Below are 26,609 nucleotides of genomic sequence, written 5' to 3' on the forward strand. Positions count from 1 at the left end.
GTGGTGATGGCTGGACTGACTTGGATGTGTTGTACGCCACTGAAGCTGCCAGAATGTCCAGTGTCTGCAGCCATGCAGCAGTTCCACCAGAGTGCCTCCCTCGATTGGTGTGGTCCTGTAGGAAGCACTCATACGGTCTACGGTCTACGGCGGATGCACTAAGCAACACAGGTACACCCAGCTCTCACAACCCAATATTTCGGCTGTGGCATAGCACTGCCTCGAGACCAGTCACCCAACGCGGTATGGAAATGTCGAGATTTTAGCGTCGACTTCATATTTTTGGGACTCACTGATGAAGAAAGTACTGGGTGATCAAAAAGTCAGTATAAATTTGAAAACTGAATAAATCACAGAATAATGTAGATAGACAGGTAAAAATTGACAGACATGCTTGGAATGACATGGGGTTTTATTAGAAGCATTATGCAGGATGGCGCTCCACCCCATATCGCTAGACGCGTGAAAGATCTCTTGCGCGCGTCGTTTGATGATGATCACCTGCTCAGCCGCCACTTTTGACATGCTTGGCCTCCCAGGTCCCCAAACCTCAGTCCGTGCGATTATTGGCTTCGGGGTTACCTGAAGTCGCAAGTGTATCGTGATCGACCGACATCTCTAGGGATGCTGAAAGACAACATCCGACGCCAATGCCTCGCCATAACTCCGGACATGCTTTACAGTGCTTATCACAACATTATTCTTCGACTACATCTACTATTGAGGAATGATGGTGGACATATTGAGCATTTCCTGTAAAGAACATCATCTTTGCTTTGTCTTACTTCGTTATACTAATTATTGCTATTCTAATCAGATGTCGGACATTGCTATTCTGATCAAATGTCGGACATTTTTTGAACTTTTGTATTTTTTTGGTTCTAATAAAACCCTATGTCATTCCAAGCATGTGTGTGAATTTGTACCTCTCTATCTACATTATTCCATGATTTATTCAGGTTTGAAATTTATATTGACTTTTTGATCACCCGGTAGTTAAAATTAGTTACTGCGAAGAATTTAATCAATAGAGATAGCTCTTAGCTCGGGAAATCATTAATTCTGGCGCTTTCTGTAATAAACTTGGAAAGACGTCGCAGTAGTGCACCTCATAGTAGTACATCGATTTCCCAGCGTGGATTCAATTTATGTATTCTTTATTCTGCACGCGCACTGGCGCGGACCGCGGTATTAAAATCATGGAGTGAGTGCTGCAGGTGCAGTTCAGTCTGTCGGCCCACTCTGAAGATAGCCGATAAGATTACGGCCGATGTATTAGGATAAGAAATGTAGTGTATGCGGTTGCACGTCCGAAATTTAATGGATCGTGTATTTTACTGCTCTTTATTTATTTTTCCTGATTTCTAAGTCAAAGTTAACAATTTCCCTATTACTTTAAATTCTGTCCCAATCCTCAAATCGTCTTATAGGTTCATCACATAAAAAAAAGGCAGCATGTGTCATAACAGCCACAAAAGTAGTTTATACATAATTCACTTTTCTGTTTATGGACGTTTTATTGGAATGCAATCAAAAGATAGCAGTATAGTTTAGACTGTTCTTCTCTATATTTCTAATTTGTCTGATGCACAAACAAACACTATAATTTCTGAAGATTTCACCATCGAAAAGTATCAAAACATTATTACGAAAACAAAAGGCAGTAAGCTAGATGTAGCTGTTTAAAGCTGCCCCGCTTCCCGTCCAACCGGAAGTAATCGTAGGGTCCGACAGAAGGGCACGAAAACTCCACCTCCGGAACATGTTCTCCATGACCAGAACAGCCACGAAGCGATGAGCGGGCAGCCGAGGAGCTGAAACCTGCCCGAAAGCTGGTTGCCAGATGTCGCGGCATCTCACAAAAGCTGCTGACTCACGTCGCTGGGGACGGGCTTCCTCTCCTGTGTAACCACGGGAGAGCAGATCATCCGCTGCTGTCACCGTCGTCCACCCGACATGCCTCTACACGCCGGCCGTAGCTCTGCTTGGCTTTGTTCGGAGCCAACGAAAATATTTCGTCTCCTCTAACATTGTGTCCCATTCCAGCGCAGGAAAAGATACATTGTAAACTGTGCTACCAAATTCCCGTAATTTCCATCATACAGCGTCACTACCAGTTTAACTGAGACTGTGTCCTATACAGTGTGTTTTACAAAAAGGTACGGCCAAACTTTCAGGAAACATTCCTCACACACAAATAAAGAAAAGATGTTATGCGGACATGTGTCCGGAAACGCTTAATTTCCATTTTAGAGCTCATTTTAGTTTCGTCAGTATGTACTGTACTTCCTCGATTCACCGCCAGTTGGCCCAATTGAAGGAAGGTAATGTTGACTTCGGTGCTTGTGTTGACATGCGACTCATTGCTCTACAGTTCTAGCATCAAGCACATCAGTACGTAGCATCAACAGGTTAGTGTTCATCACGAACGTGGTTTTGCAGTCAGTGCAATGTTTACAAATGCGGAGTTGGCAGATGCCCATTTGATGTATGGATTAGCACGGGACAATAGCCGTGGCGCGGTACGTTTGTATCGAGACAGATTTCCAGAACGAAGGTGTCCCGACAGGAAGACGTTCGAAGCAATTGACCGGCGTCTTAGGGAGCACGGAACATTCCAGCCTATGACTCGTGACTGGGGAAGACCTAGAACGACGAGGACACCTGCAATGGACGAGGCAATTCTTCGTGCAGTTGACGATAACCCTAATGTAAGCGTCAGAGAAGTTGCTGCTATACAAGGTAACGTAGACCACGTCACTGTATGGAGAGTGCTACGGGAGAACCAGTTGTTTCCGTACCATGTACAGCGTATGCTGGCACTATCAGCAGCTGATTGGCCTCCACAAGTACACTTCTGCGAATGGTTCATCCAACAATGTGTCAATCCTCATTTCAGTGCAAATGTTCTCTTTACGGATGAGGCTTCATTCCAACGTGATCAAATTGTAAATTTTCACAATCAACATGTGTGGGCTGACGAGAATCCGCACGCAATTGTGCAATCACGTCATCAACACAGATTTTCTGTGAACGTTTGGGCAGGCATTGTTGGTGATGTCTTGATTGGGCCCCATGTTCTTCCACCTACGCTCAATGGAGCACGTTATCATGATTTCATACGGGATACTCTGCCTGTGATGCTAGAACATGTGCCTTTACAAGTACGAGACAACATGTGGTTCATGCACGATGGAGCTCCTGCACATTTCAGTCGAAGCGTTCGTACGCTTCTCAAGAACAGATTCGGTAACCGATGGATTGGTAGAGGCGGACCAATTCCGTAGCCTCCACGATCTGCTGACCTCAACCCTCTTGACTTTCATTTAGGGGGGCATTTGAAAGCTCTTGTCTACGCAACCCCGGTACCAAATGTAGAGACTCTTCGTGCTCGTATTGTGGACGGCTGTGTTACAATACGCCATTCTCCAGGGCTGCATCAGCGCATCAGGGATTCCATGCGACGGAGGGTGGATGCATGTATCCTCGCTAACGGAGGACATTTTGGACATTTCCTGTAACAAAGTGTTTGAAGTCACGCTGGTACGTTCTGTTGCTGTGTGTTTCCATTCCATGATTAATGTGATTTGAAGAGAAGTAATAAAATGAGCTCTAACATGGAAAGTAAGCGTTTCCGGACACATGTCCACATAACATATTTTCTTTCTTTGTGTGTGAGGAATGTTTCCTGAAAGTTTGGCCGTACCTTTTTGTTACACCCCGTATATAAAAAAATAAATAAGCAAATAAATTAAATAAATAAAAATGAATTAAATTTAAAGAAATAAATAAAAAATCAGTTTACAAAAGTTGACCTGTTTAATACATGAATCTGTTTAACCGAATAACTATTTTGTGTCAGTTTGAAGATCCTGCAAGACTCCCAGCGTAACATGGACTCGAGAATCATCGATGGACTCGAAAATGATAGACCTCATAAGAACAATCCGGCGTCCATAAACCCTGAAGAATAGCAGCCACTTCGCTACATGTGCAGCGTCCTGTAATCCACACGCGAACCACTATGAATACTCAGGGATTAAGATTATCCAACATAGCTACTGTTTCTGTCAGTCTCCTAGCTACGCTGCTCTTCATTAAACTCTGTTTTTTCACTTAGCCATAAACCGTGCTGTAGAAACAACTTTAACTCTAGAAAAATAGAGAGAGAGATGAATTTCATAAAATAGTTAGGGGAACTCGGGGCGGAACGGGATACTTAATGTTTCACAATTTGTATAAAATAAGGGAACACAAGGAAACACTTCTTCACGTTATAAAAACACCTTGTAGTGTAACCTAATGTACCTTATTTGAAAACCATTTAAAACAATACATTCTGCATTTTTTACAATTTTTCAAAGAACGTCTTGCATATTTCCCTTTCTGCCCCACCCATGGGGCAGAATGGGATAAGGCTATTTTTTATTAAATTATTGCATAAACGTTGAATTTGAATTACGAATACCGTATTAAACTACGACAAAATGTTGTATAAAAGGCAATTCAGACTAAGGAATGTGTAATTTAAACAATTAAAAGTCATTCTTCAAGATAAGAAAATATTTTAATGTCATTCTGAAAAATGTGCAATGCTTAATAACCACCAAACTACTAACTACCAGTCCTTTCGACAGTGGTCACAAATCAGTATTTGCTCTTCATCTTTACTGTCTATGCCAGCACATGAATTGTGTGCCCACTTGAAACACCTCTGGCATGCTACCCAGCCCTCATTGGAAACGGAATAGACGTCTCCACAGTAGAGACACTCAGCACCCTCTCTCTCTGATTCTCTCTTCTCCATCATCTTCTCCCTTTTATTTTTCTTAAGGTCTTTGATGTTCTCCGTTTTGGTTTTTTTGGATGTACAGTTTGATATTTTTGCCTTAAGTTGCACTGCACCTCACGTCTCTGTCCTGACATTGTTCGTATTTGTGCACCCTCCCCCTTTCTGTAGGCCTACTTTACGTGCGACAGCATTCTGCAGTTCCTTCTTATAACGAGAATCTGTTAATACGACGGTTTTTCCTTTTCGTCTTGTAGTCCGCCGAGTATTTTGACAGATTACTGGGATTGGAATGACAGCCTCGAGCGATATCTGGAAAGCTGAGTTGTTCGGCGAACTTAGTTGGTTGGGAGAATCAAACTGTGAAACTGCTTCTTTGTTGAATCCCATTGCTCGAGCACCAGAAGTATTTTCTGGCTGGCGAATAGACAGTGTAGGATGCCTCGTAATAAATCCTGTAACCCAGTCTTGTCCAGCTAGACAAGTTTGTTTGTCAAATCTGTGTGGTAAGCCATTTCTTCCGGCTAGCTGATGGGCTAGTGATCTGAGATCTTTCGTTGTTAGACCAAAAAGTCTGCTTTCAATAGACTTGAGATATGTTACCAGCTCATGTTCTTGTTCTGCAGTGAACACCTTTTCAAATTTCCCATCTGATTTGTCAATTATGTAGTCAGGATTATTCGTAGCTTTAGGCACATATCTTTCCAATGTTGATTTCGGTACGTTGAACTGCATAGATGTTTTCAAAAATCCCATTTGGGAAGATAAGACGGCTGAAACTGCCATTTCCATCTTTTTTACGTCCCATTGCTGTCTATCAGTGCTTTTGATGTACGTTAGCACCATCTGGAAGAGCAAGGGGGAAAGAAAAAAGAATACAGTTTGCTTTCTACTTGCATCAAAATATGACGGGGCAGAACGGGACACTATCCCATTCTGCCCCGTCCCGTTCCGCCCCACTTTTGAGATTAACGACTTTTATGTAGTGTAATAACTGACGTATTTAAACGCATTAAATGACTAAAGTATAACAAATGCCATGCACTTTAAGGGAATGTGTCATTTTAGGGTATACAATTAACAATTAACGGCTTACCTGGAGTTGAAGTTCACCAAACGTTAGAACAACGCAAGGGATAACGTGACGGACATCAATTCACTTAGATCTCGCACTTCAAACTTAATAAAAATGGCTGCCCTAACTTCCCTTCCATTTGGAGAAATAGTTACATGCCCTTACAACAGGTTGCACCACTGTGTAGTCTAGAAAAGAGCAATTTCCCATTGTGCCCCGCTATCCCGTTCTGCCCCGAGTTCCCCTACCTATAATAACGGATACGAACTATCTATAGTAGACAAAATTTTTCAGAAGAGAACAAGTAACAGAGGTACCTCGCTAGACGACGGTAAAATCGGGAAATGTGAAAGTGAAACTTACACTTCACTGCCTCTCATAGGCAATTTATCATATAGGATTAGACAACTGCTCGTCAAAAAAATGGCTGTAAAGTAGCAGACTCAACTGATAATAGCCGAAGGAAAAATTTAATTCATTACATTATAACCGAAAATGGCCCCGTATATAGTTCAGGTGGGCGGTGCCGCGGCGCGGTTTAGGATGTCCTTGGGCATGATGGTGACGCGCTTGGCGTGGATTGCGCACAGGTTGGTGTCTTCGAAGAGGCCGACGAGGTAGGCCTCGCTGGCCTCCTGCAGGGCCATGACTGCGGAGCTCTGGAAGCGCAGGTCGGTCTTGAAGTCCTGGGCGATCTCGCGCACTAGGCGCTGGAATGGCAGCTTGCGGATGAGCAGCTCTGTGCTCTTCTGGTAGCGCCTGGTTTCTCGCAGGGCGACGGTGCCCGGCCTGTAGCGGTGGGGCATAGCGATTTACCTACATGTACTTTCGCGTTCAATGTGGTAAAAATAGTATCGGCCAGGACTGGATGCCGAAGGAGGCGTGTTAGGTTTAACATCTAACATGTGATGTGATGGATGTCCAGTACTTTACATCGGACAAATTGGAAAGGCATTTAATATTAGATATAAAGAATATCTTTGAGGTGAAAAAGCTACTAATGTACATAATTCTACGTTCGGAGAACACTCGTTAACATCGGGTAATAATCCAGAAAGAGACGAAGAAATTGAGATCTAACGTAAAGGAAAGGAAGGATGGCGATGAGATATATTACAGGAATAGAGATTTTTAGATATAATAAAAGACTGCTTTCTTTTTAAGCGAACTGTTACAGTTGAGCAACACAGGTTTTCTTAACCGTTTCGAGCCGTTACTATCCCGCTGCGATATTACCGCACCTGGCCTCCGGTGGCCGTTATCGGAAATAGGCGGTGACGATACAGTAAAGGAGTGCAGCGTTGACCGAGGAAAACGCTTTGCATTGTGAATGGTTTCAAGACTGCTGTGCCCTCGTGAAATATACGGCAAACAGTTACGATAGCCGACCGAAGCGCCCTCGCCGTCAGATGCAATAATATTGTGGCGGACTAATACTTGAGACTCTGTAAATACGTTTCCGCGGTACCTGTTCATCAACACCACGTCCTCTTCAGAAGTGTTGTTTCCCTCATACACAATGTCGTAATATTTTTCATCAGTTTCCGTGAATGGCATTATACTCTGATGGGCTTGTTAACCCAAAGAGGGCATTGATATGTATCTTTAGTAACGACGTATTCAGTGTTTTAATTTCCTGTCTAATTTTTCATTGGAGCGCCATGTAACTTATGATTTTATCTAATAGGTTTTTTATGCCTGTATATTTTAAAAATTTCACACTATTTGGTGCTTTTTACAAGTTTGATTTTAATGTACCTGTTATTACTTCATTACTGTTGTTTTATGCCGGTAACAACAATTTTATTATTTGTATGTTACTACTCTATCTCGTTGCAGTAAAAGATAAATATTACATAACTGCGTTTTTTATTACGGCATCAGTTCAAATCCCAAAGAAAGCAGGTGTTGACAGATGTGAAAATTACCGAACTATCAGTTTAATAAGTCACAGCTGCAAAATACTAATGCGAATTCTTTACAGACGAATGGAAAAACTGGTAGAAACCGACAGTTTGGATTCTGCAGAAATGTTTGAACACGTGAGGCAATCCTGACCCTATGACTTATCTTAGAAAATAGATTAAGGAAAGGCAAACCTACATTTCTAGCATTTGTAGACTTAGAGAAAGCTTTTGACAATGTTGACTGGAATACTCTCTTTCAAATTCTGACGGTGGCAGAGGTAAAATATAGGGAGCGAAAGGCTATTTACAATTTGTACAGAAACCAGATGGCAGTTATAAGAGTCGAGGGGCATGAAAGGGAAGCAGTGGTTGGGAAAGGAGTGAGACAGGGTTGTAGCCTGTCCCCAATGTTATTCAATCTGTATATTGAGCATGCAGTAAAGGAAACAAAAGAAAAATTCGGAGTAGGTATTAAAGTCCACGGAGAAGAAATAAAAACTTTGAGGTTCGCCGATGACATTGTAATTCTGTCAGAGACAGCAAAGGACTTGGAAGAGCAGTTGAATGGAATGGACAGTGTCTTGAAAGGAGGATATAAGATGAACATCAACAAAATCAAAACGAGGATAATAGAATGTAGTCGAATTAAGTCGGGTGGTGCTGAGGGAATTAGATTAGGAAATGAGAAACTTAAAGCAGTAAAGGTGAAAGGGTACAGTACCGCCCGACATTGAAAATAGGTACAACATACTTCATTATTTTTGTCAGAACAACACACTTTTTTGGTAAAATAACTCAATTTCAATTAATACAGCGAAGCCGGATACCAGTGTAGGAAAGAATGACAATTTATTTATTTAATTGATCACATGTGCACTCCCACAAAATAAATCCCTACATCCAGTTTGGTGAGATCTGTGAAATGAATGAATGTATGGTCGTCTGCTAACCGCAGATAGTGAATGTGAATATATGGTCATCTTTGAGACGATCCTTTGGCCACCTTTGGTGGGACCAAAGAGATGAAATTTACCTGAGCTTTGAGCGCCTGAAATGTGGCTGACCAATACGGTAGCAAGGTGCTCCCCCACTTCGGCAGAGGTGCGAGAGAACCTGAAGAACGGCCATGTTTCAGTACTCTGCCGCTGGACCTTGTGCTGTTAAGACCTGTCTTAGTTGTGCGCCGTAAACACAAAAGAGTGGAGACATGGTATGCATGTGTAATATTTAAGAATAGTTTGAAATAATAATTTCTCTATTTCAGGAACTTTTGTGGGGAGAATTAAATGTCAGGCAGGTAATATTAATGGGATCATAGTAATCTTCAGAAGTGACCATCGGTCACAATGAAACCACGTGTAGCAATAAGTTGAAATACTTCCGTGTGCTTAAGTTAAGCTGAATTACTAGCGTGTGTACTATAAGTTGAAATATTTAAGAAATAGCGTGTGCAGGACTTGAAATTAGAGGCGAGTACTTCCACGTGGTGAGTACTGTGAGAGTCTCAATCTGTGTATGAGACAAAGGATAAAGAGAAGTACTCGTCCATGGTATCAGTTGAGGACTCGTGTGTGTGATGAATATGTTCTTAATATTACTTTGCGAGATATGTTTCCGTGTGACGCTTGATTTAAACTATAATACTCTGAGAGAGAAACAAGGTGAGTCAGCCATCTATCCAGCAACGCCACTTGGCTTGTATTGCACAGGAAGACGTGCATATATCTCCGGAGTTCATAGTAGGAAAGTAGAATTACGAAGTGGGGCAGTGTCGTGTGAATCTGGGATAAATATTAATTGTAGTGATAATGTTATGACTATTCCCTGTGTTGTATTTCATGTTATAGTGTGGTTTATGTCATGTAATTTAAGTATGTGTGGTCTGCATGGGAGAGTAGCAAGGTAGTTTCAGAGGTAGTGGGTTATGCGTGATCCTTTTGTACTGCTCGGTCTGGAGGAAAGTTTCGTGATGATGATTGTGAGAGTCGAAGTGTGAGAAATAATAAAAGATCCACCATCCTATCCAGAAAGTGCACGGTAGCGTTAAATAATTACGAGACCATAAGATAGAGATTCAGCAATGTAAAGCCATGCCCACTGGGCGGAATTTCTCATGTGTTATTGTTGTAGGTTATAGAATTTGTGTGTTTAGGTTTTAGAATTTATCAGAATAAATAAGATAGTGAAAAGAAAAAGATTGGTTGCCTTTTCCTTCGAATTGTATGTTGTCATGATATCCAGAATTTATAATGTGTGCGCCACTCATATTCATTGCGATGGCCACATGTTGATGAAAGCCGTTAAATAAGAAAAAAAAGGAAATGTGGAATTGCCAGTGCATAGTGAACAGTCAGAGTTCTGTAAATTACTGATAGTCAGATGTGTGTTTCCGTTGCGTATTATTCATACTGGAGGATAATTTGTAACTTAATTGTGAGTACGAGAGTTCATGTTACTCGATAAATAAGAATGAATTCACTCGCTTGGCAGACCACTCATCTTGCAGGCCTGTCTGCTTGATGCCACAGTATGAGCAAGGCATGTGGGTGCCTCCCATAATTTCGACCCTGCCAGGATTTTGCTGTTAGGGTTTGCTGTTAAGATTTTTTATTTTGATGGAATATATTGTGATAGCGCTGAGAAGTAAATTTTTTTTTGTTTGCAATTTCTATTTGGATTGGTGAGGATCTTTTATTTTTTTATGTAATTAATTGCTATATCGCCCAAGGCTGGAAGATCGTTGTATAATTTTTTTGGCGTTATGTCCGTAGTAACTAGGTCGCAGTCAAAAAGTGTAGTCACCATGGAGAATAGTCATTCTGGCGTGAACGTAGCAGTGCAGCTGGAAGTAGGTGTCGACCTTGGGTTAATGAGCGAGAACGGCAAACATACGGAAGGGGCTGAATTGTTCAGCGGACCGCGGCTAGGTGATCCTTTAAGCGGCGGGCTTTGTCCACAATCGGGGGCTTTTCCCGACGACGCGGGCGAGCCGGGACTAGGTCAGGTATGCAGTGAAAGTGTAGCTACCCTTAGTGAAGCTACGGTTTCTCAGGCGAACAAGGTGAGCGCACCGAAAGTAGCAAATGACAATGTGCTACTGCAGTTTTTACAGAGGATGGATAAAGATAATAAGGAGAGAGATAGGGAGAATAAGGAAAGATTGGAAGCGATGGATAGAGATAATAAGGAAAGATTGGAAGCGATGGATAGGGAGACTAAGGAAAGATTGGAAGTAAATAAGGAAAGATTGGAGGCATATAAGGAAAGATTGGAGGCAATGGATAAGGGAAATAAAGAGGCAATGAGGAAGCTACACACAGTTATCGATGAGCGTCTGCCCGTAGTTAATAATCGGTTAGATGAGGGGGAGAAGAATCTGTGAGCGTTGAAGCAAGTATGTGACACCGTGAAAGAAAAAGCCAATAATTTGAAGGTACGAATATTTGCAATAGAGAGTGATATTACAGAATGTAGGGACGTGTTGCCGGATGAGCGAATCAAAGAGATAGTGGAGGACTTACTTGCAGATAAACAAGGGGCATTAGACAGCGTGGAAGCTCAAGTCACCCGGCAGGAAGTGGTGCTAAATAAACACAGGGTTGAAGTTGCGGAGGTAGTGGTCAGAATGAATACGATTAGCGCAGATGTAGGAAATATCAGTATAAGAGGCGAAACAGGCTCTGACAGTACGCAGCGAGAGGTTTATGCCGACCAGGAGAAGATACAATCACTATTACAGTTTAAAGAGGCACAATTAGAAACAAATAGGAAACATAGGGAAGAACTAGCACAGTTGCAATTAGCGTGCAGAAGGGAAGGTGAAACACCACCAGGTAGACTGCAGAGGGAGAGTGAGATAAATTCAAAAAACGAAAATAGGTAGAAAGAGGAAGACGAACTCAGAGAGTTAGAAGAACGGTTGTGTCGGATAAAATAGGTGGCAATCCCAACTGGGTATAGTCCAAGGTCAGAAAACATAAATGCGAAAGAAGAATGTAGGAGGCACTTCTTGTCGGTACAAACGTACACTTGTTTTCCGGATCCTGATAATTACCAACATCCATGCCTGTGGCTGTCTCAATTTCAATATTCATTACCTTCATCGTGGGGACTGCTCCTCAAAATGAAGTTTGTGTGTAACCATTTGAGGGACGAGGCTAGAGCGAAAATGCAGGAAGTTATTAAAGACTGTAGTAGCTACAAGATATTTTGTGACAAGTTTTTCAATGAATTCTGGTCGAAAAGTAAGCAGGACCAGGTTAATCAAAGCATATTGATGATGCCAAATTGTAACGAAGGTGGTATAAGAGATCCTGTGGCGTGCTATCAGGAAATGCTGAGGCGAAATAGGTATTTGGATGTGCCATACGAACCTGGGGAGCTTTTAGGATCTGTATAACGAAGTTGTCAGTGAAATTGCGCAGAGATATAGTGATAGCAGGCAGAGGCTTAGACGATTCTTCGTCATTTCAGCACTTGTTACAGGAACTTGGTAATGAGAGCAACATCATAAGCGGAGACACGACTCATAGGTCAGACAGTGTCGGGGATAGGAACGGCAGAAACTATCAGAATGACAGGAGTGCATGGAATCCTGACATTTCATTCTTGTCATAATAGATTGATGGATAGGAGAAACTAATCCAACATATCAGCCCTTAGCATCTTGCCTTAAAACACTTCCCGCTGGCACTGAAAATTGTCTATGTGGCGGACATACTCTACTGATATGTAGGAGTGCAAATACCATACTTCTGATCACAGAATAAAACACCAGTAATGGAATCTGTTAGGCTGGTCTCTCAGAGCAAAATTTGCAAATTTTGATTTGGAACACTAAAGTAAAAGGACTGTTACCTCAAAAAAAACCAGTTGCTAAAAATGTTATGTAATAATGCCAATGAGTCCAGTATAATTAGTGCGATTAGACTATTGCAGGTACTTAACACGTAATGTAAAAAGTCAACATTGTGACCGAAGTTTTTAGATTAGCTGCCATCTGATCGGTAGTATGTCATTGTAATAGTGACAGTTATAATGAGGAGCTGCATATGGTTGTTTGCAATCTGGTGTTAGTGAAGGAGGCCACTAGCACCAAAGTTTCTAACACTTGGGCTGTCCCATCTCTCCCAGCTTGTATATTCTCTGCACACATTTAATTTTCATGTAAGCACAGATTCCTAACTAGCAAATTCTTTACTGTGTACAGTGGACCATTCAGAGTGAGGCGGATTGTCCATGAAAATGCTGTACTGATTGAGACGATCAAGGGAAAACAATCTCGTGGGCTTCATCACATTTATAACATCAAATTATGGAAAAGTTATGGATATATCGAAAGTAGGCAATTTATGGTAGATAGTCAGTGTATTTATTTGTGGTGTGTAACGTGGTGCAGGGTCAAATCGAACATAAGAATTTTCAGGCGGGATGTCAGGAAGTATGACGGAATAGACTGGTCGAATGAGTCATGAACAGGAGTCGACAGAGTGGTGTATGTACGTATTTTTTGTCATATGAATAAGGATCAAGCAGAAACGAAGTGATGATTAATGAGTGGATAAAGATGGTAGATAGAAAAGCGACGTGATAAATAGTAGTGGATAAAGGTGATATTTAAGGAGAGAAGCGACGTGAAGCAATGTGATTAATAAAGAGAGATTCGACGTGATGAATCAGTGGTAAATAAAGGTGAGTAGAATTAATAATGTGGAGATGTCTTAGATGTATGCTACAGAGAGGCCTGTGTATGCTGCAATCGAGATTGATGCGAATGGCGAAGGAAGACCAGGAAATGATGGAGTAATGGACGGACGGAGAGCCGAAATACGAATGAAGGGATGAGGACAACTGCACAACGTGAAGGGACATAAAGGGAGCATGAGATCCAGATGGTGAACGTTGTTGAATACTGACGTAAGATGTAATATAAGTGTAAATCTAATTCTTACCATAACATTTGCAATATGAAAAAAATAACTTTTGTTGTTGTTGAAGCCTGGTACCAGTATAACTAATCAAAACGGTACCAAGAATGTGTACAGTTATTTTGCAGGATGAACAATTTGTGTATTTTTTGTTCTTAGCAGGATGAATAATCGGTAAAGTGAATGCAGAGGTAAGCCGATGGAGAGAGGTGCCAGAGTGAAAGGACGTAATCAGAGACTGGAATGCTATCTCCGAAACAACTCCATGTGTTATGTGGTTGAGTATAAGGTAGCAAAGGTATGGTATGTTGTCGTGAGTGTGGTGGTGTTAAGGTTAGCTGACTTCTAGACCTATTCTGTTAGTGTATTAATGGATTGAATGAGAAGGAAAATGTGATGTCTGGTGAGTGAGAGTCGTAGAGTAGTGTGATCAATGCGCACACTCCTGTAAAGGGGAAGCTACCGATCCATAACTAAGACATTATTGTGCTTTATTGTTGGATTTGGATGAACCTCGATGGCAGGTCAGGATCTGACATCATGTGGATGGTACATACATGTCCTAGAAATGTTGTTATATATAATAAAAAGGTAAAATATATAAAGAGATACTAATTTCAGTCTGTCACAAGCACAAAGGTGCATTGTATGTTGTAGATTTAGAGTCATCAGTTTCTAAAATGTTTATTGTGTTAGGATGTTAAAGTAGTTTACTATTTAATAACATGTGGTAGGTAATTGTGAGCTGTGTAGATTGTTTCTTATTTTTTTGTTAGAACACTTTCAAGGGGTATTAATTTCAGTCTGTCACAAGCACAAAGGTTCATTGTATATTGTAGTTTTAGAATCAACAGTTTCTAATATTTTCACTGTGATAGGATGTTAGAGTAGTCTACTATTTTATATTGTAATTATGAGTTGTATAGATTGTTTCTTATTCCTTTTTTTTTACACTTTCATGTTTTGTATGAGGGACGACAGGTACAATCAATAGCACAAGTGTGGGCTGTATATAGAAAAGAGATAAATGTTGATGTTGTATGTGTAGAAAACTAGGGTGTATAATTTTATGTTTTTTAGAACAAAGATTCTTTTATTACCAATGTATCTAATAGATCATACATGTAATCAATGAGTATATAAATAATGTAAGAATATCCTTTTGTCTGTAATGTTGCGAGATGCATGGAAGGGTCTGACTGATTGGGTGTCGTAGCGCTGAGGTGCTACGCAGAACGCGCCCATACCGCTAGCGGGGCCAAGCTCACGTCGGCATGGGAGAGGCGACAGAGCTGCGGCACTCCCCACTCCACTGCCAGTTGGGGTACACTCCACGCGCCCGCTACAGCAGGTCAACGGCCTGGGGCGAGACGCACGTACCACTGGCCATTCATAAGTTCCGCCACCCTTACGACTGGAGACAGTGTCCCGCGGAGGCAACAGCAGGTGGTTTCTTCTGCTCAACGGCGGAGCGACGGCAGAATGAACGATACGCGGCAGAATCCGGCGGGCATTTTGTAACAGCAACTATTAACTAGTACTGGACTGTGGAGCCGTGAAACAAGATGACTGCTCGTATGTCTCCATAAGGTGGAAGGTGAAGGACTGGTGTTTCCACGTTATTAGTGGTGGAAAAGATTTTGTCTTTAGCAGACAGGACGATTGTTTTGTTTTGTCTTGACCACTGAACGGTGGGATCCATAAACTTTTGGCAGTGACTTGTTAAGTGTGCTATGTGAATTGCATGTGGGACGCTTGGTATACTTAAAGAGGACAGTTGTCGTTTGGTGACTAATTATTGTAGCCGGCCGAAGTGGCCGCGCGGTTCTGGCGCTGCAGTCTGGAACCGCGAGACTGCTACAGTCGCAGGTTCGAATCCTGCCTCGGGCATGGATGTGTGTGATGTCCTTAGGTTAGTTAGGTTTAACTAGTTCTAAGTTCTAGGGGACTAATGACCTCAGCAGTTGAGTCCCATAGTGCTCAGAGCCATTTGACTTTGAATTATTGTATGAACGCAAGAAACTAAAGTGGGACATTGACATTTGCATTTGTAGTAGGAGACATTTCTTTAATTGGTGTGGGAATAAGTGCTGGTGGTTGGAACTTATGACTTTTAATTACACCATGAACTGAAAGGACAGAACCGTGGGTAATAGTAGTTGTAGGGCCATTTCTGGACGACCAGATTCGTGTGGATGGTACTCTGAGAGTGACTATGACATTTGTGTTTAATGTGAGATACAGTTTACTGTTCAGTGCGTGATCAAAATGCCGATTTGAGTGACCTAAAGACTTTCGTCCGGGTATCCATGGGAGAGCTTTGACACCGAGACAGTGTTTCTAGTGAACCTGTCAGCAACTTTTTTGACCCCAAGAAAAATCACATAATGAAATGATTCCGTGTGACTCATGAGATAGGGAATAATGTATTTGTACTTGTAATTGTGTAAATTTTTTTATATGTTTCATTCCAGAAGGGACAGCAAGTGTAATTGTATTTCATTAACATTTGTGTTTAGAATAGTTAGTGTTTTTTTTTTGTTTGTTCTGGGTTACCAGTTCACGTAGCATGTTTATTAGAATATTTGGTACAATGATGCTTTAATTATTAGCCAGTGGCGTAATACTAACGTAGCGGCTCTTGTTGCATTGGTCAGTAAGGTTGCCACAGGGGACAAGAGTTTGTATTGCACAACAAATATCGGAATTAACTGATGCATTTTGATGTCGTGGACAGTAATAATCTTGTTGGTGTGTTGACTGAAGCCACTTATTTGCATTATCACAGTGGTGATATTTCACATTAAAGTGTAACGAAGGCTAGTCAAAATGCAAGTTCTTGTCGTCTAAATGTGTAACAACAGAGAAATGAGCAGTAGAGTAAGATATGAGAGCTTCTGGTGGATTCAAGCACTTATTGCTATCTATTTATTGCGTGTATTGATCAAAGTTGATGGACTGACTAGCTCAGCAGCAGGTATTTGTACTGGTGGACAAGGATAAGGTTAAACTCACAGTCGAGTAGTGGTGGCAATTGCTTAAGTGATGATAGTTAATGAGGTATGACATGATGTCTTAGATGAACTATATTACGTAACCAGTATGTAACTTGTGGTATATATTATTGTTTTTCTTGTCAGTTTTATTTCTCTGTACGTTTGATGTGTATTTTAGAGTAATGGTATGGAGCCTGACATTATACATGGAACTAGTGTACGCAATTTTTTTTCTTTTGTTGATTTGGATTACTCCTAAAAATAACGGAGATCCCGGTAACTAAGCAAATTTTTATCTCAACATTATTTTTTATCTGCATGATGTAATTTTTTATTTGTCATGTGGATTATTGTAAATTTGTATGTGTGCATTACTCCGGATTGTGCAGAGTACAATGATGCAACAACTGTGTCAATAATTTGGTAAACTAACAGCATTTGGTCGTCTATTTGAGGTCACCAGGGGCTAAGGTCTCCTCCTGGTTATTTTGATGACTTGCTACGTTTGTTCTAATACAGCTTTCTTAAAAGAATGTTCGGAACTACCCTTGCATTGCAAGGATAGTACCGTGCCATTTTTTTCTGCATGGGTAGCCGGTGGTGAAAGGGTACAGTACCGCCCGACATTGAAAATAGGTACAACATACTTCATTATTTTGGTCAGAACAACACATTTTTTTTGTAAAATAACTCAATTTCAATTAATACAGCGAAGCCGGATACCAGTGTAGGAAAGAATGACAATTTATTTATTTAATTGATCACATGTGCACTCCCACAAAATAAATCCCTACATCCAGTTTGGTGAGATCTGTGAAATGAATGAATGTATGGTCGTCTGCTAACCGCAGATAGTGAATGTGAATATATGATCATCTTTGAGACGATCCTTTGGCCACCTTTGGTGGGACCAAAGAGATGAAATTTACCTGAGCTTTGAGCGCCTGAAATGTGGCTGACCAATACGGTAGCAAGGTGCTCCCCCACTTCGGCAGAGGTGCGAGAGAACCTGAAGAACGGCCATGTTTCAGCACTCTGCCGCTGGACCTTGTGCTGTTAAGACCTGTCTTAGTTGTGCTCCGTAAACACAAAAGAGTGGAGACATGGTATGCATGTGGAATACTTAAGAGTAGTTTGAAATAATAATTTCTCTATTTCAGGAACTTTTGTGGGGAGAATTAAACGTCAGGCAGGTAATATTAATGGGATCGTAGTAATCTTCGGAAGTGACCAACGGTCACAATGAAACCACGTGTAGCAATAAGTTGAAATACTTCCATGTGCTTAAGTTAAGCTGAATTACTAGCGTGTGTACTATAAGTTGAAATACTTAAGAAATAGCATGTGCAGGACTTGAAATTAGAGGCGAGTACTTCCACGTGGTGAGTACTGTGTGAGTCTCAATCTGTGTATGAGACAAAGGATAAAGAGAAGTACTCGTCCATGGTATCAGTTGAGGACTCGTGTGTGTGATGAATATGTTCTTAATATTACTTTGCGAGATATGTTTCCGTGTGACGCTTGATTCAAACTATAATACTCTGAGAGAGAAACAAGGCGAGTCAGCCATCTATCCAGCAACGCCACTTGGCTTGCATTGCACAGGAAGACATGCATATATCTCCGGAGTTCATAGTAGGAAAGTAGAATTACGAAGTGGGGCAGTGTCGTGTGAATCTGGGATAAATATTAATGGAAGTGGGAAAGCTGAAAGTGATAATGTTGTGACTATTCCCTGTGTTGTATTGCATGTTGTAGTGTGGTGTATGTCATGTAATTTAAGTATGTGTGGTCTGCATGGGAGAGTAGCAAGGTAGTTTCAGAGGTAGTGGGTTATGCGTGTTCCTTTTGTACTGCTCGGTCTGGAGGAAAGTTTCGTGATGATGATTGTGAGAGTCGAAGTGTGAGAAATAATAAAAGATCCACCATCCTATCCAGAAAGTGCACGGTAGCGTTAAATAATTACGAGACCATAAGATAGAGATTCAGCAATGTAAAGCCATGCCCACTGGGCGGAATTTCTCATGTGTTATTGTTGTAGGTTATAGAATTTGTGTGTTTAGGTTATAGAATTTATCGGAATAAATAAGATAGTGAAAAGAAAAAGATTGGTTGCCTTTTCCTTCGAATTGTATGTTGTCATGATATCCAGAATTTATAATGTGTGCGCCACTCATATTCATTGCGATGGCCACGTGTTGATAAAAGCCGTTAAATAATAAAAAAAAGGAAATGTGGAATTGCCAGTGCGTAGTGTACAGTCAGAGTTCTGTAAATTACTGATAGTCAGATGTTTGTTTCCGTTGCGTATTTTTCATACAGGAGGATAATTTGTAACTTAATTGTGAGTACGAGAGTTCATGTTAATCGATAAATAAGAATGAATCCACTCTTTTGGCAGACCACTCATCTTGAAGGCCTGACTGCTTGATGCCACAGTATGAGCAAGGCATGTGGGTGCCTCTCAAAGGAGTTTTGCTATTTGGGGAGCAAAATAACTGATGATGGTCGATGTAGAGAGGATATAAAATGTAGACTGGCAATGGCAAGGAAAGCGTTTCTGAAGAAGAAAAATTTGTTAACATCGAGTATAGATTTAAGTGTCAGGAAGTCGTTTCTGAAAGTAGTTGTATGGAGTGTAGACATGTATGGAAGTGAAACATGGACGATAAATAGTTTGGACAAGAAGAGAATAGAAGCTTTCGAAATGTGGTGCTACAGAAGAATGCTGAAGATTAAATGGGTAGATCACATAACTAATGAGGAGGTATTGAATAGAATTGGGGAGAAGGGAAGTTTGTGGCACAAGTTGACAAGAAGAAGGGACCGGTTGGTAGAACATGTTCTGAGGCATCAAGGGATCACAAAATTAGCACTGGAGGGCAGTGTGGAGGGTAAAAATCGTAGAGGGAGACGAAGAGATGAATACACTAAGCAGATTCAGAAGGATGTAGGTTGCAGTAAGTACTGGGAGATGAAGCAGCTTGCACAGGATAGAGTAGCATGGAGAGCTGCATCAAACCAGTCTCAGGACTGAAGACCACAACAACAACATCGGCTCACTGTAAGTAGCTCGCTCTATGGTAGTCCACATAAGGATTGTAACTAGATACTACGCATTTACTTCGACGATCGCCTTTGTTCACAGCCATAGGTCTTTCATTCAAAGTTTTAAAACTTTTAATGGACTTTTTAATTACAATTATTGCATGTGACTTCAGTTGCTTAGCTAATGATTCATGTAACACGTTTTTTTAACGTAACCAAGAAAAGTAATGGTTTCATTTTGGAATTGGGATTTTTAATTATCTTACATCATAATTGATAGATAAATTGTTGTTTGTTTTGAATTTGAAATTAAAAAAAAGGTCTTTCAGATTTGGATTTTCCATTGGTTTATGAAATTTATAAAGACGAATAGCGTAATGAATTCTCTGAGAAGGGTGCCACTGACTTCTTTCCGTTTTTAATTAGCTCGTCATATTCGATAGCTTAACCTCTGACGTATGTGACCTATCGAATACGGATATGTTATTACGGTGGTCCCTTGTTATTACCAGGAAGGAGGAGGGGACGTGCGGGTAAATGTTTTCCACCATCTCTCTTTCCTTCACGTCCATAAAAACCTATAATATCATACAACACGGCGTAACAGCTCGTCATAGATATATTAGTATACACGACTCACATACGTACTTGACACGTTAAGGGAAAAAGATCGTGTTACTTTTGAATTTCAATATATTCACGAAAACTACCGTGCCGATAACGATCTACGAGTTAGTTCACTTTTGTAGGTCCAACTATCACCCTAAGTTAACACCCTGTTCATATGCAACCTACCTACGAAACCTAGAATAATACCTACAGCACATGTATTTCTGTACTTGTATCTCTTTTTCTTATCATAGCCTTTTGCACTCTCTAGATCACCTCTGGCGGCATAGGATATTCATCATAACTTCATCCACACTTAGTCGTAGCTCCGCGAGAGCAAATTCGAGCGACATGATCTTTGAACGTTTTCCGATTAGCGTGTTGAATTGGGAAAATTTTACCAAACGTCTCGCACTCTCAAGTTCGAAAATCCTCCGTAACACAAAGCAGGAAACCTCCATCTGCGAATAAAACTGTTGGTGATACGGGCGGGAAAGACAGTTCCATCGGAGGGCCTTGTTAACACCCGCTAAATATAAACGACCTTTAGCTTACTGCTAAAACCAGCGATTGTTCTTAAGTGGCTTTAATTGGTGACTCACAGCGCAGTAATCTTGTCATCTCTCTTGGTAAGGGAGCGTCATCTACGTAGCCAGTAATATGAGAGAGAGACAATACATCACCGAAATCGCTGAGGCATCATGTGTGAAGTGCCTGCGTACGAGACAATGAAACAGTTCCGTCTAAACGCACTCGGAATGAACACGTCTGTGTTTAGGGGGAGGGAGGGGTGGACTGTATCAACCACACAATAATGGAAAACGTGATAGCCATCATTAGTCATGTCTATCCCCACTGAATGAGAGGGTTTATGCCATTTTTAACGCAGATATCCAGATTTTGTATCTCTGACTCAAACAAAGGTTCCGGAGAATGAATCGTTCCACGCGTTATTGACGTGAAGGTGAATGGCCGAGTTCGAACGCCTACCAGTACGGCTGTTTGTTGGCAACTTTAATTAAATCCACTGTTGTTGTTGTTGTGGTCTTCAGTCCTGAGACTGGTTTGATGCATCTCTCCATGCTACTCTATCCTGTGCAAGCTTCTTCATCTCCCAGTTCCTACTGCAGCCTACATCCTTCTGAATCTGCTTAGTATATTCATCTCTTGGTCTCCCTCTACGATTTTTACCCTCCACGCTGCCCTCTAATACTAAATTGGCGATCCCTTGATGCCTCAGAACATGTCTTACCAACCGATCCCTTCTTCTGGTCAAGTTGTGCCACAAACTCCTCTTCTCCCCAGTTCTATTCAGTACCTCCTCATTAGTTATGTGATCTACCCATCTAATCTTCAGCATTCTTCTGTAGCATCGCATTTCGAAAGCTTCTATTCTCTTAATGTCCAAACTATTTATCGTCCATGTTTCACTTCCATACGTGGCTACACTCCATACAAATACTTTCAGAAATGACTTCCTGACACTGACTTAAATCCACTATTTAACAGAAAGGAAGGTCAGTTTTCAATGTGTCGTCAAAAGTGGAGCACCATATGAATTCTACCAGACTCGGTGAAGAAATGAGACATGGTCATATTGAAGATACTAGTACACTGATTTCGGGAAATTATGAAAATTCCTAATATTGATTACCGGGTGAGGATTTTCAATGCGCTACATCCGAATAAGGCACAATATGTCTTAACCATTCCACCATTACAAATTTTATCTCTAGTGTGTTAGTGATATACTCAACGTGGAGGTCCGTTTCATGGTCACGCGTATTTCATCCATCAAACCCTACTCTGATATTTTAGCATTGACGAGGAGAGTAAAGTAGGCAATAGCAGATTTAATGTGTGCAGTGAATACTACGATGATGTTAATAATGAGCGAAAACTGCCACAGTTGTATCGATACACATTTACTCTATCACGACTGCTTTCATTCTTGTAGAACATCATCAGATTGCCGATTTGTGCCAGTACAATGATATGACGTTAGAGACAAAATCCGGAAACGACCACCATATTTATACTTACATGTTCTTTCGGACATGTCCGAAAGAACAGACACCATATCCATATAAGTATATAGTTCTGGCAATACCAACCATGACCTTCTTCTTCTGTGCAGATGCACACATATTCCCCGAACTCTTACGGGACTTGGTAAGAACGTTTTCCACGAGTAATGAGTGTGTTGGGGTGGGACACTACCAATGTAGTGGGTGGACATACAAGGTGAGAGTCTGTGTCTCGCGGGAGGCGTGCGCGAGATAGTCCCTGCATTCGGACTGTTCTCTGTGCCCTCGGTGGCACAGATGGATAGAACGACTGCTATGTAATCAAGAAATCCCGCGTTCGAGTCCCGGTCGGGGAACATATTTTCACCTGTCCCACTTGATATATATCAACACCCGTAAGCAGCTGAAGGTATTAACTTAATTCTAACCACCATATTTTGTCTCGAACGCTGCATATCGCAACCAGGCGTTTCATATCGTGATACTGCCACAACTCGCCAGTCGCGTGATGTTCTAAAAGAAAGAAACCGATCGTGACAAAATAAAAGTATATCAATACACCTGTGGCAGCGTTCATTAAAAAAAAAATTGGTTCAAATGGCTCTAAGCACTATGGGACTTAACATCTGAGGTCATCAGTCCCCTAGACTTAGATCTACTTAAGCCTAATTAACCTAAGGACATCACACACATCCAATCCCAAGGCAGGATTCGAAACTGTGACCGCAGCAGGCGCGCGGTTCCGAACCGAAGCGCCTAGAACCGCTCGGCCACAGCGGCCGGCAGCGTTCATTAATCATTAACATGTGAAGCTCAATATGATCAAGATTAATTTCACGTTGGATGTTTTTGTCATTGGTACGATCAGCATGCCATGCCAATGGACTAAGAAATTTGTGGAAGGAAGTGGAAGAATTCGTTTTTGAAAATCTACTAGACCTTATTAAGTGATTAAGAAGGATCTATGTACTGTAACCAGCGAGAAATGAACGCTGTTTTCGTTCACATTCATTCAGTTAAGCCTCGGCAGTCGTTAGAAGAGGATCAAATGTTGATAAGTTTTTAATTGGCCATGTGTCAGTCCACCGAATGTTGCCTATTTCTCCTTGTGCCATTACACATTTCTGTGTCTCTTAGTATTACGTTTGCCTTGTTAGTACCTGCTGAACACCAAACATTCGAGTTAAAAAATTTATGAAGGTGACCAGACTACTGATTAACTACGGAGATGGGTGAACTGCCGCGTCAGCGCCGTGTGCAGCAGGACATTAGAACAGCAGGGGAAGAATATTTCGAGGAAGGGGGCTATTTAAAGTCGACGATGCATCAGAGGCCTCAAATTGCCCTTCAGCATTAAACTGTGACTGTGACCTCGCCATGGCAGGCAGGTATCGAGCGCGGAGCTGCGGATTAGAGACGCTGACCCCGTGCTCGAAATGGCGAGGGATCGATTGCGTGGCCAGTTTATATTTCACGCTGGCTCCTGTACCTGAATGCCCGAAGCTATCTCAGCACGACCGGGATTAGCATTTCCATGATCTCCAACTGTAAGATACCTCTTTGCTCGTATAGTGATGATAATGAGAACCGTTAAATGCGAAACCAACGCCCGCCGTTTGTACATGATAGGCATAGTTCGTCCAGTAGCTATGAAGATGTGGGGAATTAACGGGCTGTGGGGCTGAAGGTGCATGTACGTTCCATCATGCATTATAGATGTCCTCAAAGGGAGGTCTAGATTAGCACGATATTTCTGCCAGTAGGACAGGATCACAGGGAGACAGTCTTCCAGACTATGCCATTTCCATAATCAGCAAAGAAGGCCTCCTAGAATCAACTGACGGAAAAGTTTTAACACAGCTCAGCAATAAGATAAGAGTAAAAACAAAACAGAGCGTTAGAAAAGACATATTATCGACTGATAATCACAATATCTTGCGCTTCCAGTATACGATACAAATTAAAACTATTGGCAATATGCTCTCCAGCTCTATCAAAACTTTTTTTGGAAATATTGTACACAAATTGAAGTAAAAGAAGTGTTAAATAGGACCTTAAAGATGTCCGTAGGTATTCAGAAGAATATTAGTGGTTTCTATAGAACATTGTTTTATGTAGCAGACGCAGTTAAGAAATTGTTAATGTCATCAACACTATTTTGTTTTCAGTGATTAAAATGTCGATAAGAGACTGACTATAGCTGACCGCATTATTTTTTCTGCAGTGAGATAGAAGTGTATAATTCTTGAATCTAATGGCTCAGTTACGTTATTTACGAATTAGTAACATGAAAATAAAATTGTACTTCAAAAAGTGAGAAAGGTGTTTTAAATGGACGGTCTCCTTCCGTAAATATTAACATACGTTTCTACAGTAAGATTAAACACACCCAAGCCGTGGTATGCCGCATATTATTCCCAGTTTGCAGGTCGGTCGTTTAAAGAAAAAGGTCTAATAGAAACATCCTCACAGACCTCTTGAGACTGGCCCTATTTGCGGAAGATTACTTTTTATTTCCCTGATTGTCTCTCAATAGCGAACTTCTTCGTACCGTAACGGTTGGGTAAATGTAACAGTAATGTATAACAGCAACAGCTTGTTGTAGATTTCTTTCTGTACATTAAAAATTCCCTCCTGTTCATACCATATACATTATCTGATCAAAAGAATACGGGCACGTCTATTGGACATTAATACGGGATCTATTCGCCACTCTCCTGTACGACGTCTTGAACTTTGCTGAGAACACTTCCAGTGAGGTTTCTCTAATACACAATGTGATCAAAAGCATCCGGACACCTGAGTGAAAGTGACTTACAAGTTCGTGGCGCAATCCATCGGTATGCTGGAATTCAGTATGGTGTTGGACCACCCTTAGCCTTGATGACAGCTTCCACTCTCGCATTATTAATAGGTGCTCGATCTGATGACAGCTTCCACTCTCGCATTATTAATAGGTGCTCGATCGTGTTGAAAGATGCAATCGCCATCCCCGAATTGCTCTTCATCAGAGGGAAGCAAGAAGGTGCTCAAAACATCAATGTAGATCTGTGCTGTGATAGTGCCACACAAAACAACAAGCAGTGCAAGTCCTCTCCTTGGAAAACACGACCACGCCATAGCACCACCGTCTCCGAATTTTACTGTTGGCACTACACACGCTGGCAGACAATGTTCACCGGGCATTCGGCATACCCACACCCTAACATCGCATCGCCACACTGTGTACCGTGAGTCGTCACTCCACACAACGTTTTACCGCTGTTCAATCGTCCAATGTTTACGCACCTAACACCAAGCGAGGCGTCGTTTGGCATTTACCGGCGTGATGTGTGGCTTATGAGCAGCCGCTCAGCGATGAAATCCAAGTTTTCTCACCTCCCGCCTAACTGTCATAGTATTTGCAAAGTATCCTAATGCAGTTTGGAATTCCTGTGTCATGGTCTGGATAGATATCTGCCTATTACCCATTACCCGTCTTCAACTGTCGGCGGTCTCTGTCAGTGAACAGATAACGTCGGCCTGTACGCTTTCGTGCTGTACGTGTCCCTTCACGTTTCCATTTCACCACCACATCGGAAACAGTGGACCTAGGGGTGTTTAGGAGTGTGGAAATCTCGCTTACAGACGTATGACACAAGTGACACCCAATCACCTGACCACGTTGCAAGTCCGTGAGTTCCGCCGCGCGCCCCATTCTGCTCTCTTACGATGTCTAATGACTACTGAGGTCGCCGATATGGCGTACCCGGGAGTAGGTGGCAGCATAATGCACCTAATTAAAAAAAACGTATGTTTTTGGGGGTGTCCGGATACTTTTGATCAAATAATCTGTGGAGCAATGGTTGTCCATTCTTCCACAAGAGCTGAAGCCAGAGAAAGTGTTGATTTTGGCAGTCCCGTCTATTTTAGGAATGTTGTTGTCCACAAACCACTGTTTCACTGACGCTGTTTTATGACAACAGGCATTGTCATGCTGAAATATCGTCTCCGAACTATTCCCCTACTGTTAGCTGTACACAATGCTGTAAAATTGTGTTCACATTCTATTTCATTTAGCGTTTTTCTTTAGCGCAATAAGAGTACCACTAAAAACACCACCATACCGTAGCATCACCAACTCCGTACTTTACTGTTGGCCACAGATGGTGGCAGGTAACGTCCTCCAGACATTCACCAAACCCAAACCCTTCCATCGAATTGCCACTGGCTGTAGCGTCACTCATCACCC

Source organism: Schistocerca nitens, chromosome 1 (genome assembly GCF_023898315.1).
Source record: "Schistocerca nitens isolate TAMUIC-IGC-003100 chromosome 1, iqSchNite1.1, whole genome shotgun sequence".
NCBI lineage: Eukaryota > Metazoa > Arthropoda > Insecta > Orthoptera > Acrididae > Schistocerca > Schistocerca nitens.